Source organism: Sciurus carolinensis, chromosome 18, assembly GCF_902686445.1.
Source record: "Sciurus carolinensis chromosome 18, mSciCar1.2, whole genome shotgun sequence".
Taxonomy (NCBI): Eukaryota; Metazoa; Chordata; class Mammalia; order Rodentia; family Sciuridae; genus Sciurus; species Sciurus carolinensis.
Window position 1 is genome coordinate 5,239,704 of NC_062230.1, and position 15,157 is coordinate 5,254,860.

At 38.7% G+C, this 15,157-nt stretch overlaps 1 pseudogene; it reads left to right on the forward strand.

Moving 5' to 3' along the window:
• Window positions 1-14,848, forward strand: part of LOC124970634 (heterochromatin protein 1-binding protein 3-like) — a 28,910-nt pseudogene extending 14,062 nt beyond the window's left edge.
• The last annotated feature ends 309 nt before the right edge of the window (window positions 14,849-15,157 follow it).

Consider the following 15,157-nt stretch of genomic DNA (forward strand, 5'->3'; position numbering starts at 1 on the left):
GTGTACAATTAAAACGCCTAGGGATAAATTTAACACAAGACACAGAATAGTCATCTCCTACGGCTACCATAACAAAGGATCACACACTTATGCATATCCATCACCTCACAGTTCTAAAAGACAGGAGTCCAAAATCAGTCTGGCTAAAACACAGCTGTCAAAGGCCGGACTTCCTGCTGGGGGTCTAGGGGGCGAGTCTTGCCTGTCTCGACTTGAAGTGTAGCATCTTCAAATTTCTCTCTCTCTCTCTCTCTCTCTCTCTCTCTCTCTCTCTCTCTCTCCCCGCCCCCCTTCCCTTATCGCCTCTCCTTCTTGGCTCTGACCCCTCCTGCCTCCCTTTTATAAAGACCCTTGCGATTACATTGGACTCACCCAGGCTGATCTCTCCAACTCAAGGTCCTTAATTCAGTCATATCTGGAGAGCCCCATTTGCCACGAAATGCCGTGGAACATTTAAGGGAGGGCCCTATAATAGATGAGTGAATCTGTTCAGGAACTTTGAATCTCTTAGTGAGGGTCGCTGGTCTGTGCAGTGTTTCGTCTGTTTTGTCCTGTCTTTGTCTGATTTGGGTATTGTGATCACGATTTGGGAAGTGTCTATTTTTCTTCTATTGTTCTGGAAGAGATTTTATAGAATCAGGGTGGTTTTTTAAAAAAATTTATTTAAATATTTTGCATCATTTTCCATCAAAATTATGAGGCCCAGTCTAGGTTTTCAGGCTGCATCATATTTAGGCTGGAAAATAGCGGCAGACGCTGGCTGCAGGGTATGTCGGTTCTGCTTCTTCCCTGATGCGCTTATGGAGCTGAGCTCGCAGAGGCCTCAGGCTGCAGTTTCGGTGTCCGGCTTTCAGCTGGAGGGACAGGTGGAGTGGACACTCTACCCAGAACTGGAACAAGAGATTTCTTTAGGCACGGAAAAGTTGAAAGAATGCATCTCCAGCACATCTTCACAACAAAAATGTTAAACGTTCTTCAGGCAGGAAAAAAAAATGATACCACATGGAAATGTAGGTGTTCATAAAGAAATGGGAGGTGTGCAGGTAAGCGGAGAAGACTCTTATTATTTTAAAAATCTTTGCAAAAGATCATCGAGGACTTGCAGCACATGGACTCTGGCGTCATAACCTGTAGACACGAAGTGTCTTGCAACAGAAGCACAGAGGCCTGGAAGGACAACAGGAAGTGCATGTGTGAGGTTCTGAGGCTCCAGGTGAAGTGGCAGGAGGGTCCTGGAAGTTAAAGATGTATGCTGTACATGCTTGCCCAGCATGCCTGAGGCCCTGGGTTCGATTCTCAGCACCACATACAAATAAATAAATAACATAAAGGTCCATTGACAACTAAAAAAAATAGTTAAAAAAAAAGATGTATGCTATGAGCCAGAAAGCAATCACCAAAAATAAAACCTAGGAGTTACACTCAATAAACTAATGAACGAGATAAAATGGAAACATAAAAAATTTAATTCATTAAAAAAAAAAAAAAAGAGGAGAAAGCCAAAAAGCATAGATGGGACAAATATCCAGATGAGAGTCCAACCCCATGTCAATCATGACCTAAAATGTCACTAGGAGCAATGGGGACATGGTGGGCAGCAGACCCAACCAGGCCCAAGGCGAAGTTTTACTTGACCCTGGAGCTAAGGTTGGTTTGGACTCGGGCAAAGTGGTTACAAAGGAGGAGAGCGTGTCGCCAAGACCAGATGTGGCCCCAGACATTTACTGCTCGCCCCCTTGCAGAAAATGTTTTCCAACGTCTAGTCTAAATGTCCCCATTAAAAGATGGAGATCATCAGATGGGAAAAAGAGCAAGATCCAAATGTGTGGCCTCCAAGAAACCAACTCTGTCTGTGAAGACACAAATGAGTTAAAAGGATAACAACCTATAGCACACTAACCCTGATCCAAGGAAAGCCAGAGTGGTTATATTAAAAATAAAAAGGAGACTTTGGGACAAAGAATATCACCAGAGGCGAAAGGTCAGCTCACAGGAAGAGAAAGGCCCATTCATCAAAAGGATCCAACAATCCTCAGTGTTTATATTCCTAACAAGAGACACTCAAAACACATGAGGCAGAAGTTCCAAGTAGAAACAGATGTGTCAACAATGACCGGCAGAAACTCCAGCCCCGCCGATTCAACAACTGCAGGAAAGCAGACAGGTGATCAGGACGGGATGGAGGACAATGTGTCACACCACCTGAGTGACATCTGCCGAGCCTCCCACCTCCCAGCAGCTGGATTCTTCCTCCCCCAGGTGCTGGTGGCAGAGTCGCCATGGGAACTGTGTTCTGGACCAAAACACAAGTCTGTGAATGTTGGAGGTTTCAGATCCTGAAGAACATGTTCTCTGACCACAATGGAGTGAAAATAGAAGTCTGTAAGAAACAGAGAGCGGAAAAATCTCCTGAAACATTTGTAGACGATCCAAGCAACATACTTTCAAATAACCCACAGGGCAAAGCAGAAATTACCTAGGAAATCAGATTGTACTTGAAGAGGATGACAACAGAAACGTGACAATTTGTGGGAGGTGGCTAAAGCAGTATTCAGACAGAACTTTATCATTTTTTTTTTTTTTTTTTTTTTTTTTGGTGCTGGGGATTGAACCCAGGGCCTTGTGCTTACAAGGCAAACACTCTACCGACTGAGCCATCTCCCCAGTCCCAGAACTTTATAATATTAACTGCTTATTAGAGAGGAAGAAAGACCTCATATCAGTGATTTAAATTTACACATTGAGAAATAAAATTTTAATTTTTTTTGTACTAGGAATTGAATTCAGGGCACTTAATCACTGAGCCACATCCCCAGCCCTTTTCATGTTATTATTTTGAGACAGGGTCTCACTAAGTTGCTTAGGGCCTCTCAAAGTTGCTGAGGCTGGCCTTGAACTTGCAATCCTCCTGTCTCAGCCTCCTGAGCCACTGGGATTACAGGCATGTGCCACTCTGCCTGGCTAAATATTTTAATTCAGGCAAAAATATTACCAAATTTACACAAATTCTTCCAGAAAAGTGGAGGAAATACTTTCCAACTCATTCTCCAAGGCCAGGATTACTCTGATACCAAAACCATGCTATAGTACTATAAGAAAAGTACAGATCAATATTCCTTATGAACAAAATGCAAACTTCCCTAACAGTGTTGTAGTAAATAAAATCTAACAATATGTTAAAAATGATAGCACATCATGCGCCAAATAGAATTTATTCCAGGAATGCAAGTTTACTTTAATATTTGAAAATCAATGTAAACCATCACACAAAAAGACTAAACAAACAAACAAACAACAACAACAAAAAAAAAACAAAGCAAAAACAAAAAGCAGGAGGTCATTTTAGTAGATGCAAAAAAAACTTTTGAAAAAAATGTAATACCCAACAAGGTGTGTGATGCATACCTATAATCCCAGTGACTTGGGAGGCTGAGGCAGAAGGATCTCAAGTTGGAGGCCAGTCCCAGGAACATAAGCAACTTGGTGAGATTCTGTTGCTAAATAAAAAAGGGCTGAGGATGTAGCTCAGCGGTGAATGTCTCTGGGTTCAATCCCCAGTGCCAAACCAAACAAACAAAAAACCTTCCATTCCTGAAACACTGTCTACAAGAAAACTTCATAAATTTAATAAAAACTTGATTTTTCCTCTTAAATCAAGAACAAGGCACAAATATCTCTTCTCAGGACTGCCTTTCAAAGTAATGGTGAAATTTCTAGCTAATGCAATAGAGCATTCAGGAGCAATACAATTATTAGACTAAAAAGAAAGACTGAAGACTGTCTTTATTAACAAACAACTTAATTATCCATGTAGAGTATCCTATAGAATCTACAAATAAACCACTAGAACTTTAGAACTATGAGAACTATGAGAATAAGTGTACTTATCAAGATTACAGACCGTGAGATCACAGTACAAAAATCAATTATATCTTTATATAGTAGCAACATGTAAACAGAAGTAGAGAACTTTAAAAATATTTACTATGGCATCAAAAAAAGTGAAGTGATAAGCAATCCATTTAACAAAAATATGTTGAAGACCAACTCACTGAAAACTACAAAGCATTGCTCAGAAAAATTCAAGAAGACTTGAATCATTCATTCATTTTCAACAGGATTATTGGAATTCCCAAAAGAAAAAAAATACTTGGTTCTTGGGGTAGGGACTTCTGAAAGATTTTACTGTTTTATACATAAAGCACAAAGTTACATAGAGTCAGTAAACATAATACACAAATTGATATAAATGTATCCATTTTATTAGGATTTCATGGGAGGATGATTAGGAAAATGACATCTAAATAAGCATTGTACAAGAGATGAAAATGTTGAGAAATAATTACTTAAGTAAAGAGATATACCATGTTCATGAACAGAAAGACTGTTGCTAAGATGTCATTTCTCTCCAATTCAATCCATAGATTTAAAGGAATAGCAATCAAAATTAAAGCAAGCTCTTTCTTCTTGTAACAAGTGACAAGCTGATCCTAAAATGTTTATAGAAATACAAAGCCAAATAGCTAAAATGGCAAAAAAAAAAAAAAAAAAAAAAAACTTGAAAAGAATGAAGTCAGAGGACCTGAATTACCTGGTTTCAAGGTTTTCTAAGGTGATAGATACCAAGACAGTGTAATACTGTCAAAAAGATAGACATACAGAACAATGGAACAGAATGGAGAGTCCAGATGTAGACCCACATGTCTATGATTGGTTGATTTCCAACAAAGGTGCTAATGTAATCCAATTAGGAGTGAATGATCTAATTAACAAATGGCACTGAAACAGTTGGATATCCATATGCAAATAAATAGCATCAATTCTCACCCATAAAAATTAAGTCAAACTTTTGGGTATCGGATATTTTCCAGTTCTGTCCTTTATTGATTTCTGGTTAAATTCCATATAAGTAAAAGCTAAACTACTAAATTTCTAGATGGAAACAGAATAGAATTTTTATGATCTAGGGTTTGTTCATTGAAAATTTCTTAATCTAGCATAAAAAGCATGAATTATCAAAGAAAAAAATTCACAAGTTGTGCTTCATCAAAATAAAAACTTTGGCTCTTCAAAAGAAACTGTTAAGGCCAGGTGTTTTGGCACATACCAGTAACCCCAACTACTGAGGAGGCTGAAGCAGGAGTATGTCAAGTTCAAGGCCAACCTGGGCAACTCACTGAAACCCTGTCTCAAAAAGTGAAATACAAAGGGTGTGGGAAGTCACTCAGGTAGAATGCTTGTCTAGGATGTGTGAAGTTCTGGGTTCAGTCCTCAACCACAACCACAGAATGATTCTGTATGGAATTTAAGCAAGGCCCAGATCACATACAAATATATTCAAGGGGCTGGGGAGATAGCTCAGTTAGTAAAGTGCTTACCTTACAAGCACAGAGCCCTGGGTTTGATTCCCAGCACTGCAAAAAAAAAAAAAAAAAAAAAGAAAGAAAGAAAGAAAAATATATTCAAAACATCCAAATTGCAATCCCCAAACACCCAACATATGAAGAACTAGGAAAATATAAACGTTTTACAAGGAAAAAGGTCAACCCTCAAATGGCACACGTGTTGGAATCATCTGACCATGTTTCTAAGGGAGGATATTTTTGAAAAGAATGCAAGAATAGAAAGCCTTATAGAAAATGGAATGTACAAAAAAAAAAAAAAAAAGAACCAAATAGATACTTTGGAATTGAAAAATACAATCATCAAAACTTGACATTCCCTGGATGAGTTTAATGGCAGAACGTATGTGAGAGAAGAAAGAACCACTAGACTTGAAATGGCCTTTTAATTTTTTTTTCAGTTGTTTGAGAAACTTCCATATTGTTTTCATAGTGTCTTTAGTGGATGGGGTTGATTTCTTTTTTCTGAAAACTTATTATTAGCATATAGAAAAAGAAGGAATATGGGGGTTCCTCAAAACACACTAAAAGAGAACTACCATATCATCCAGCAATCCTACTACTAGGTCCAGATCCACAGGAAATGAAGTCAGAACATCAGGGAGACATCTGTGCTCCCAAGTTTATTCAGCACTATTCACAATGGTGAAGATACGGAACCCATGAGGTGCCCCTCAACAGATGAATGGATAAAGAAAACGTGGTTTATACAAACAACAGAAAATCACTCAGGCATAAAAAAATGATATCCTATCATTTCATATACCTGAAGGACATTGCGGTAGGTGAAATAAATCAGGCACAGAAAGGCATATCCTTGCTCATGGGTGGAAGCTAACAATGTTGATCTCATAAAAGTAGAGAGTAGAAGAGTGGTCACTACAGGTGTGGGGACTAGAGATAGACTGGATAATAGACACCAAAATACAGTTAGATAGGAGGAATGAGTTCCAGTACTCCGTAGCACAGTAGGGGGACTAGTTTACAACAATTTATTATACATCTCTAAGTAACTAGAAGAGAGGAGTTATAAGGTTTCCAATACAAAAAAATTATAATGATTCTGATTTGCTCATTACACATGATCACCCTGGACCCCATAAATATGTCTGATTATTATTTATTCCTAAATTAAAAAAAATCATCCAACATGAACAACAGAGAAGGAACAGATTTTAAAAACCAGATAGAGTCCCAGTAGAAAATAAACATATATTCAAGGAGCTTGGAAAATTCCAGTTAAGATAGTTTCAGAGAAATTTATACCCAGACATATCATAATCAAACTACTGAAACTAAAAACAAAGAAAGTATCTTGAAAGCAGTTAGAGAAAAAAGACACATCACATACAGTGTAAGAGTTATTTCAATGGCTAGGAATTTATTATATGAAATAACAAAGGCCATAAGCAAATAAGAACACTTTTAAGTGCCAAAAGAAAAGAATCATAAATCCAGAATTCCGAATAACGAAAATACCCTTCAGGGATGAATAAGAAGTAGTCTTTGTGAGATTACAAAAAAATTAAGGGAATTCATTGACAGCAGAATTGAGTTTAGCAGAAATGCTAAATGATACAGAATAGAGGATACAGAGACAAACCCACATAAATACAATTTTTTCATACTAGACAAAGGAGCCAAAAACATACAATAGAGAAAAGATAGCTTCTTCAACAAATGGTGCTGGGAAAACTGGAAATCCATATGCAGTAAAATGAAACTAAACCTTTATCACTCACCCTGCACAAAACTCAACTCAAAATGGATCAAGGACCTTGGAATCAGACCAGAGACCCTGCACCTTATAGAAGAAAAAGTAGATCCAAATCTTCATCATGTCAGCTGAGGACCAAACTTCCTTAACATGACTCCCAAAGCACAAGAAATAAAAGCAGGAGTCAATAATTGGGATAGATTCAAACTAAAAAGTTTTTTCTCAGCACAGGAAACTGTCAGCAATGTGAAGAGAGAACCTACAGAGTGGGAGAAAATCTTTGCCACACATTCTTCAGATAGAGCACTAATCTCCAGAATCTATAAAGAACTAAAAAAACTTTACACCAAGAATACAAATAACCCAATCAATAATTGGGCTGAGGAAATGAGCAGACACTTCACAGAAGATCTACAAGCAATCAACAGATATATGAAAAAATGTTCAACATCTCTAGTAATAAGAGAAATGCAAATCAAAACTACCCTAAGATTCCATCTCACCCCCCATTAGAATGGTGATTATCAAGAATACAAGCAACAATAGGTGTTGGCGAGGATGTGGGGAAAAAAGCACATTCATACATTGCTGGTGGGGTTACAAATTAGTGCAGCCACTCTGGAAAGCATTGTGGAGATTCCTTAGAAAATTGGAATGGAACCACCATTTGACCCAGCTATCCCACTCCTTGGTCTACACCCAAAGGACTTAAAATCAGTATACTACAGTGATGCAGCCACATCAATGTTCATAGCTGCTCAATTCACAATAGCTAGATTGTGGAATGAATCTAGATGCCCTCCAATTGATGAATGGATAAAGAAATTGTGGTATATATATACAATGAAATATTACTCAGCCATAAAGAAGAATAAAATCAAGGCATTTGCAAATGGATGAAGTTGGAGAATATCATGCTGAGATAAGTCAGTCCCAAAAAACCAAAGACCAAATGATCTCTCTGATAAGCGGATGATGATACATAACGGGGGGGGGGGGGGGGGGGGGGGGGCAAGAATGGAGGAAGGATGGATTGTATAGAGGAAAAAGAGGGATAGGAGAGGTGGGGGGAAGGAAAAATAACAGTATGAGACAAACATCATTATCCTATGTACATGTATGATTACACAAATGGTAAGACTCTACTTCATGTACAACCAGAGAAACAAGCAGTACCCCATTTGTTTACAATGAATCAAAATAAATAAATTATTTTTTAAAAAGTAAATATAAAACAGACATAAGAAGTAACTTTGTGTCCAGGATCTAAAAAAGACTTCTTCCAAAGTACAAATGATAAAGTAAATAAATTATGAAAAAAAAAAAAGATATTCTAGAGTAAGTACTTCAGACAAGACAGAAGGCTAGAGAGAATCTCAAAACCTTGGGCATGAAGGAAGAACAAAAGAAATGATAAATATCTGGGTAAATATAAGTTCTTTAAAATACATATGATTATTGAAGGCAAAAATTATAATACTGTCTACTGAGTTTTTTAAAAATAAGCTTTATTTTTAAAACAGTTTTAGATTATAATGCAGTTTTCAATGTACACAGATATAACACTCATGATAATTACAACACAGAATAGGGTAAGGTGATCTACGTGGTCATAAGTTTTCTACGTTTCACTAGAAGTAGCAAAATAAGTAGAATGTTAAAAGTTTAGGATATATATTATATAGTGAAATAATCACATGATAAATTAAAATTGAATACTAAACAATATTCAAATAACCTAAAAGGCTGGAGAGAGAAAAAAAGAGGAACAAAGAGCATAAGAAGAAAACAGAAAATACCTGATAAAATGATAGACATAAATGCAAATGCATCAATAATTATAATAAATGTAAATGGTCTAATCATAACTAAGTAGCAAAGATTGTCAGGATTTATTTTTTTTAAGAAGACATGCTTATGCACTTTAATATTTGTAGGTTATAAGTTCAAGAATGGAAAAATATATGGGATGGACACACTAATCAAAAGAAGACTGAATTTACTGTATTAATATCAGATAAAATATACCTTAGAACAAGGAAGTTGGCTATGGTTGAAGAGGTAAAAATTCAAGACTATACCATATAAATGTGTATATGTCTAAAAGCAGAACTTCAAATGCAGGAAACAAAACTCACAGAGAAATAGACAAATTCATAATTATGGTTGGAGACATTAATACTTTTAGTAAAGGGTAGAACAAGCAGACAGAAAACCAGTAAAGATACAGAATACCATCAACAAACTAAAACTGAGAAAGCACTTCATCCACAACAGCATAATATACGTTCTTTTGAAATTTACACAGGATTTTCAAGAAGATAAACCATATTCTCAGTCATAAAATAAGCCCTAGCAAATGTGTTTTCTCATAAACCACCTAAACTCACCCAAGGCAAAGTAGATAGCTTGGATAGCCCCAAAGTATTACAGAAATTGAATTTGTTGTTAAAAACCTTCCAAGGGGGGAAAATTCTCCCAAGAGGAAATCTCCAGCCCCAAGATAATTTCTCCAGAGAATTGTACCAAAGATTGGAAGAAAAATGAGAAACACACAGTCTCTTACAGAAAATAAAGGTGAATACTTGCGAAGTTATTGTATGATGCAAACACCTTTACACCCAAACCAGACTTATATTTTTTTAAAGTGGAATTGTTTTATTTTTAAAAAATTTTTTTTATTGTAAACAAATGGGATACATGTTGTTTCTCTGTTTGTACATGGAGTCAAGGCATACCATTTGTGTAATCATAAATTTACATAGGGTAATGTTGGTTGATTCATTCTGTTATTTTTTCCCTCTCCCCACCCCTCCCACCCCTCTTTTCCCTCTAAACAGTCCTTCCTTCCTCCATTCTTGCCCCCCTCCCTAACCCTAACTCTAACCCTAACACTAACCTCTCCCACCCCCCATTATGTGTCATCATCCACTTATTAGCAATATCATTCGTCCTTTGGTTTTTTGAGATTGGCTAATCTCACTTAGCATGCTATTCTCCAATTTCATCCATTTGCCTGCAAATGCCATAATTTTATCATTCTTTATGGCTGAGTAATATTCCATTGTATATATATACCACAGTTTCTTTATCCATTCATCAATTGGAGGGCATCTAGGTTGGTTCCACAATCTAGCTATTGTGAATTGAGCAGCTATGAACATTGATGTGGCTGTATCTCTGTAGTATACTGATTTTAAGTCATTTGGGTATAGGCCAAGGAGTGGGATAGCTGGGTCAAATGGTGGTTCCATTCCAAGTTTTCTAAGGAATCTCCACCCTGCTTTCCAGAGTGGCTGCACTAATTTGCAACCCCACCAGCAATGTATGAGTGTACCTTTCTCCCCACATCCTCGCCAACACCTGTTGTTGCTTGTATTCTTGATAATCGCCATTCTAATTGGGGTGAGATGGAATCTTAGGGTGGTTTTGATTTGCATTTCTCTTATTACTAGAGATGTTGAACATTTTTTCATATGTTCAAACCAGACTTATGATAGCACAAAACAATGACCACAAAATAGTCCTTATGAACAGACACGAAATCCTAAAAAAAAAAAATTAACAAATTGAACACACCAGTGAAGTGAGTGTTATTCTAGCAATAAAAGGTGATTTAATATTTAAAAATTAATATACTCTATATTGTTAACAACTTTATTAACATAATAAAATGTTATCAATATATTGATAATATCAATAATATATGTGTCTATAAAAATCAATATGTTGATTTTAATCATTATCAATGTATGCAGAAAAAGCATTTGAGAAGATTCAACATCTATCCTGGATAAAACTCTCATCAAAATAGGAATAAAAAGGAACTTCCTCAACATAATAAAGGGTTTCTATAAAAAACCCAGAGCAAGCATCATACTTACTGTGAAAGGACTGAATGTTTTCCCAAGTTTAAGAACAAAGATGTTCACTCTTATCATTTTTTTTTTTAAAGATGGGAGTGGTCTCCCTGTTTGGCCCAGGCTGCTCTTGAAATCCTGGGCTCAAGGGATTCTCCTCCCTCAGCCTCCAGAGCTCTGTGCTGCAGCTTCCATTCACTATGGTATTGGAAGACCAAGTCAGGGCAACAAGACAAGAGAAGAAATAAAGGATATACGGATTGAAAGGAAAGAATTAAAAGTGTCACTATTCACAGAATACATGATTGTCTCTATAGAAAGTCCCAAGAAATCTATAGAATAATAGCTGCATGATTATATTTTATGCCATACAATTGGAAACCGAAAATTTATAAATTCCATTTATGATGGCACCAACAAATAAAATAATTAGATGTAAAATGAACACAACATCTGCAGGCTATTTATGCTAGAAATGGCAAAATGCTTTTAAAAGAAATGTAGATGATCTAAACAAATGAGATGCACACCATGTTCACAAATTAAGATTTGATATGTGGAGAATGTCAATACTCCCCAGGTTGATCTATAGATTTAGCATAACACCAAACAAAATCCTGGTCAGAATGTTGTAGGCATATATAAACTGATTCTAAAATTTAAGTGTAAAAGAAATGAAACTAAAATATCTTGAGACGGTGTCTGACCCATTCAAGATGTTCTCGCAGTCAAGGAGGGTGGCCAGATGTTAGTGGGGCTGGGGGCACAGGCTCAGCTGTGCCTCACTTGCCCCACACAGGGAAGGCCCTGAGTCCAGTTCTCAGTATCCCACACAAAGACAACGGCTGGTGTGGCTTAGGTTTCCTCACCAAGGTCACCAGCAGATGAACGTGCTTAGGTGGGGCCCCAAGGAAATGAAAATCCTGTACATTTCCCAGCTATCCGGGATTGAAATTTTATATCAAAATTGAAATGTTTCATGATACAATAGTAATTCTTTTTTTTTTTTTTTTTTTTTGCAGTGCTAGGGATTGAACCCAGGGCCTTGTGCTTGCAAGGTAAGCACTCTACCAACTAAGCTATATCCCCAACCCAGTAATTCTTTTTTACAATTTTTCTAACATGGATCAGTATGGAGATTTGAATTATGGCTGGCAGAGTTACATAAGTTGGCTACAAAGCTCACAAGAAATTTTGAAGATGTCTTTGCTGATATTGATAAATGTTATTGCTCTTCAATTTATGCAAGGCCCCTTTAAATTCAATGATAACGTCGAGTTGACCCAAGAACGAATCAATTTATTTAACTTGCAGAGAAGTAGTTTGAAACCGATTGCTTTGGCTGTAAAGTCAGATCAGTTCTATAAAAGATGGGCAACCACTGTGGGAATCTGACAGGAGATCCCTCAACTGAGCAGGCATGGAACCACCCTGTGCCCGATACTCCACTCTGCATACTACAGAGGTGACCTTTCCGATGTTGACAGCGGCACAATTCTCAATAGCCAAGTTACAGACCCAGCCCGGATGGCATGAACTGAGGAACAGATCAAGAAAATACTGACAATGGAATATTACTCCGCCATGAAGAATGATAAAATTATGGCATTAGCAGGCAAATGGATGAAATTGGAGAATATCATGCTAAGTGAGATAAGCCAATCTCAAAAAACTAAAGGACTAATGATCTCGCTGATAAGTGGATGAGGCCTCATAATGGGGGGTGGGAGGGGTTAGTGTCAGGGTTAGGGTTAGGTTTAGGGTTAGGGTTAAGGAGGTTGGCAAAAATGGAGGAAGGAAGGACTGCATAGAGGGAAGAGGGGTGGGAGGGGTGGGGGGAAGGAAAAAAATAACAGAATGAATCAAACAACATTACCCTATGTAAATTTATGATTACACAAATGGTACGCCTTGACTCCATGTACAGATAAACAACATGTATCCCATTTGTTTACAATAAAAAAAAAAAAAGCACATTTTCCAAAAAAAAAAAAAAAGAAAAGAAATACTGAGACCGGGCTCCCGGCGGTGAGTGTGCGGAGGCGAGGCCGGCGCTGCTCCGCTTCTTGCGTGGCTGGGACAGGCCCCGCCACGACCCTGCGGAGCGGAGCCCCAGGTTGACTCTTCACCATACTGAAACCTTTAGGAAAAATCCTTGTGGTTAACAGCAGAGGCTTCAGAGTGTAACCTGCACTCGGACCTAGAAATTATTTTAAGTGGCGACGGATACGTGCCAAGGTGAGCTCGTCCACCCTAAGGCACTCCCGCTCACCTACTGAGGAGCTCAGCTGACCCGCCGCCAAGGCAGGTGAGAAGGTAGAAGATAGCACCATGCTGATTGATCGGCCAGCTGTGAATTCTACCCGGGAAGCTCCGCCCCAAAGTTAGCTTGCTGAAGGCCAGGAAGAAAAGCCAGAACCAAAAGCAAGTCCAGAGGAATCTGTCTCCACGGTGGAAGAACAAGAGAAGGAAACTCCACCTGCCGCATGGAGTGAGACAGAACAACCCAAAGGGAAACCTGAGAATGAAGAGAAGGAAGAAAACGAGACTTCTGAGGAAACCAAAAAGGATGAGAAAGATCAGTCTAAAGAAAAGGAGAAGAAAGTGAAAAAAAGATACCTTCCTGGGCTACCCTTTCTGCCAGCCAGCTAGCCAGGGCCCAGAAGCAAACACGGATGGCCTCCGCCCCACGTCCCAAGAGGGATGCAATCCTAACTGAAGCCATTAAGGCTTGCTTCCAGAAGAGCGTGCATCAGTGGTTGCTATTCGAAAATATATCATCCGTAAGTGTCCTTCTCTGGAGCTGGAGAGAGGGGCTACCTCCTTAAACAAGGCCTGAAAAGAGAATTGAATAGAGGAGTCATCAAACAGGTAAAAGGGAAAGGTGCATCTAGAAGTTCTGTTGTGATCCGGAAATCAAGAAAAACACCTCAGAAACCCAGAAACGCAAAGAAGAGGAGGTCTGCAGTAGATCCAGAACCACAATAAGATTGGAGGATGACCTCCCCCTGGCCTTTCCTCGCCTCTGTGAACCTAAAGAAGCGTCCTACCGTCTCATGAGGAAATATGTTTCTCAGTATTATCCTAAGCTTAGAGTGGACATCAGGCCTCAGCTGTGGAAGAATGTTCTGCAGAGAGCAGTAGAGAGAGGACAGTTAGAACAAATCACTGGCAAAGGTGCTTCGGGGACATTCCAGCTGAAGAAATCAGGGGAGAAACCCCTGCTTGGTGGAGGCCTGATGGAATATGCAAACTTGTCTGCCATCGCTGCCATGAACGAGCCGAGGACCTGCTCCAATACTGCTCTGAAGAAGTGTGTCCTGGAGAACCGCCCAGGGACCAGTTCTAACTATCAGGTGCATTTACTGAAGAAAACTACAGACATGTGAAAAGAATGGGTGGATGGAGCAGATCTCTGGTAAAGGACTCAGTGGCACATTCCAACTCTGTTTTCCATATGACCCCAGCCCAGGAGTTCTGTTTCCAAAGAAAGAGCCAGATGATTCTAGAGACGAGGATGAAGATGAAGACGAGTCATCAGAAGACGATTCTGAGGATGAAGAGCCACCTCCTAAGAGAAGGTTGCAGAAGAAAACCCCAGCCAAGTCCCCAGGGAAGGCTGCATCTGTGAAGCAGAGAGGGTCCAAGCCTAACCTAAAGTTCCAGCTGCCCAGAGGGGAAAAGCTAGGCCCCTGCCCAAGAAAGCCCCTCCTAAAGCCAAAACTCCTGCCAAGAAAGCCAGACCCTCAGTCATCAAGAAACCTAGCGGTAACCCCTCGAAGAAGCCTGCAGCCAATTCAAGAAAAGAAGTGAAATCGCCTGGCAAGGGTAAATCCACCATGAAGAAGTCTTTCAAAGCAAAAAAGTAAATTTTACAGGAAAAAAGGGTATCATGATGAAATTGAGAATCTTATTTTATAAGGTCAGTGTGCATTTGTTTTAGTTTTGATGCTTACAAAATTACACTTTTTTCCTCCTGTATGAACATTGTGGGAAGGGAACATAGTAAACCAATTTAGGCACTGTTAGCTTTAGGTGCTGTTCTTGGTGCCTGCCCCTTCCCTCAGTCATTTTAATTTCTGCAATATCCTGAACTTGCCTAAACTATATAATCTATACTTGTCCTTTTTGCTTCCCTACCCCAAGTCCTATTGTTATTTTTTTCCTCCTCCCAGTTT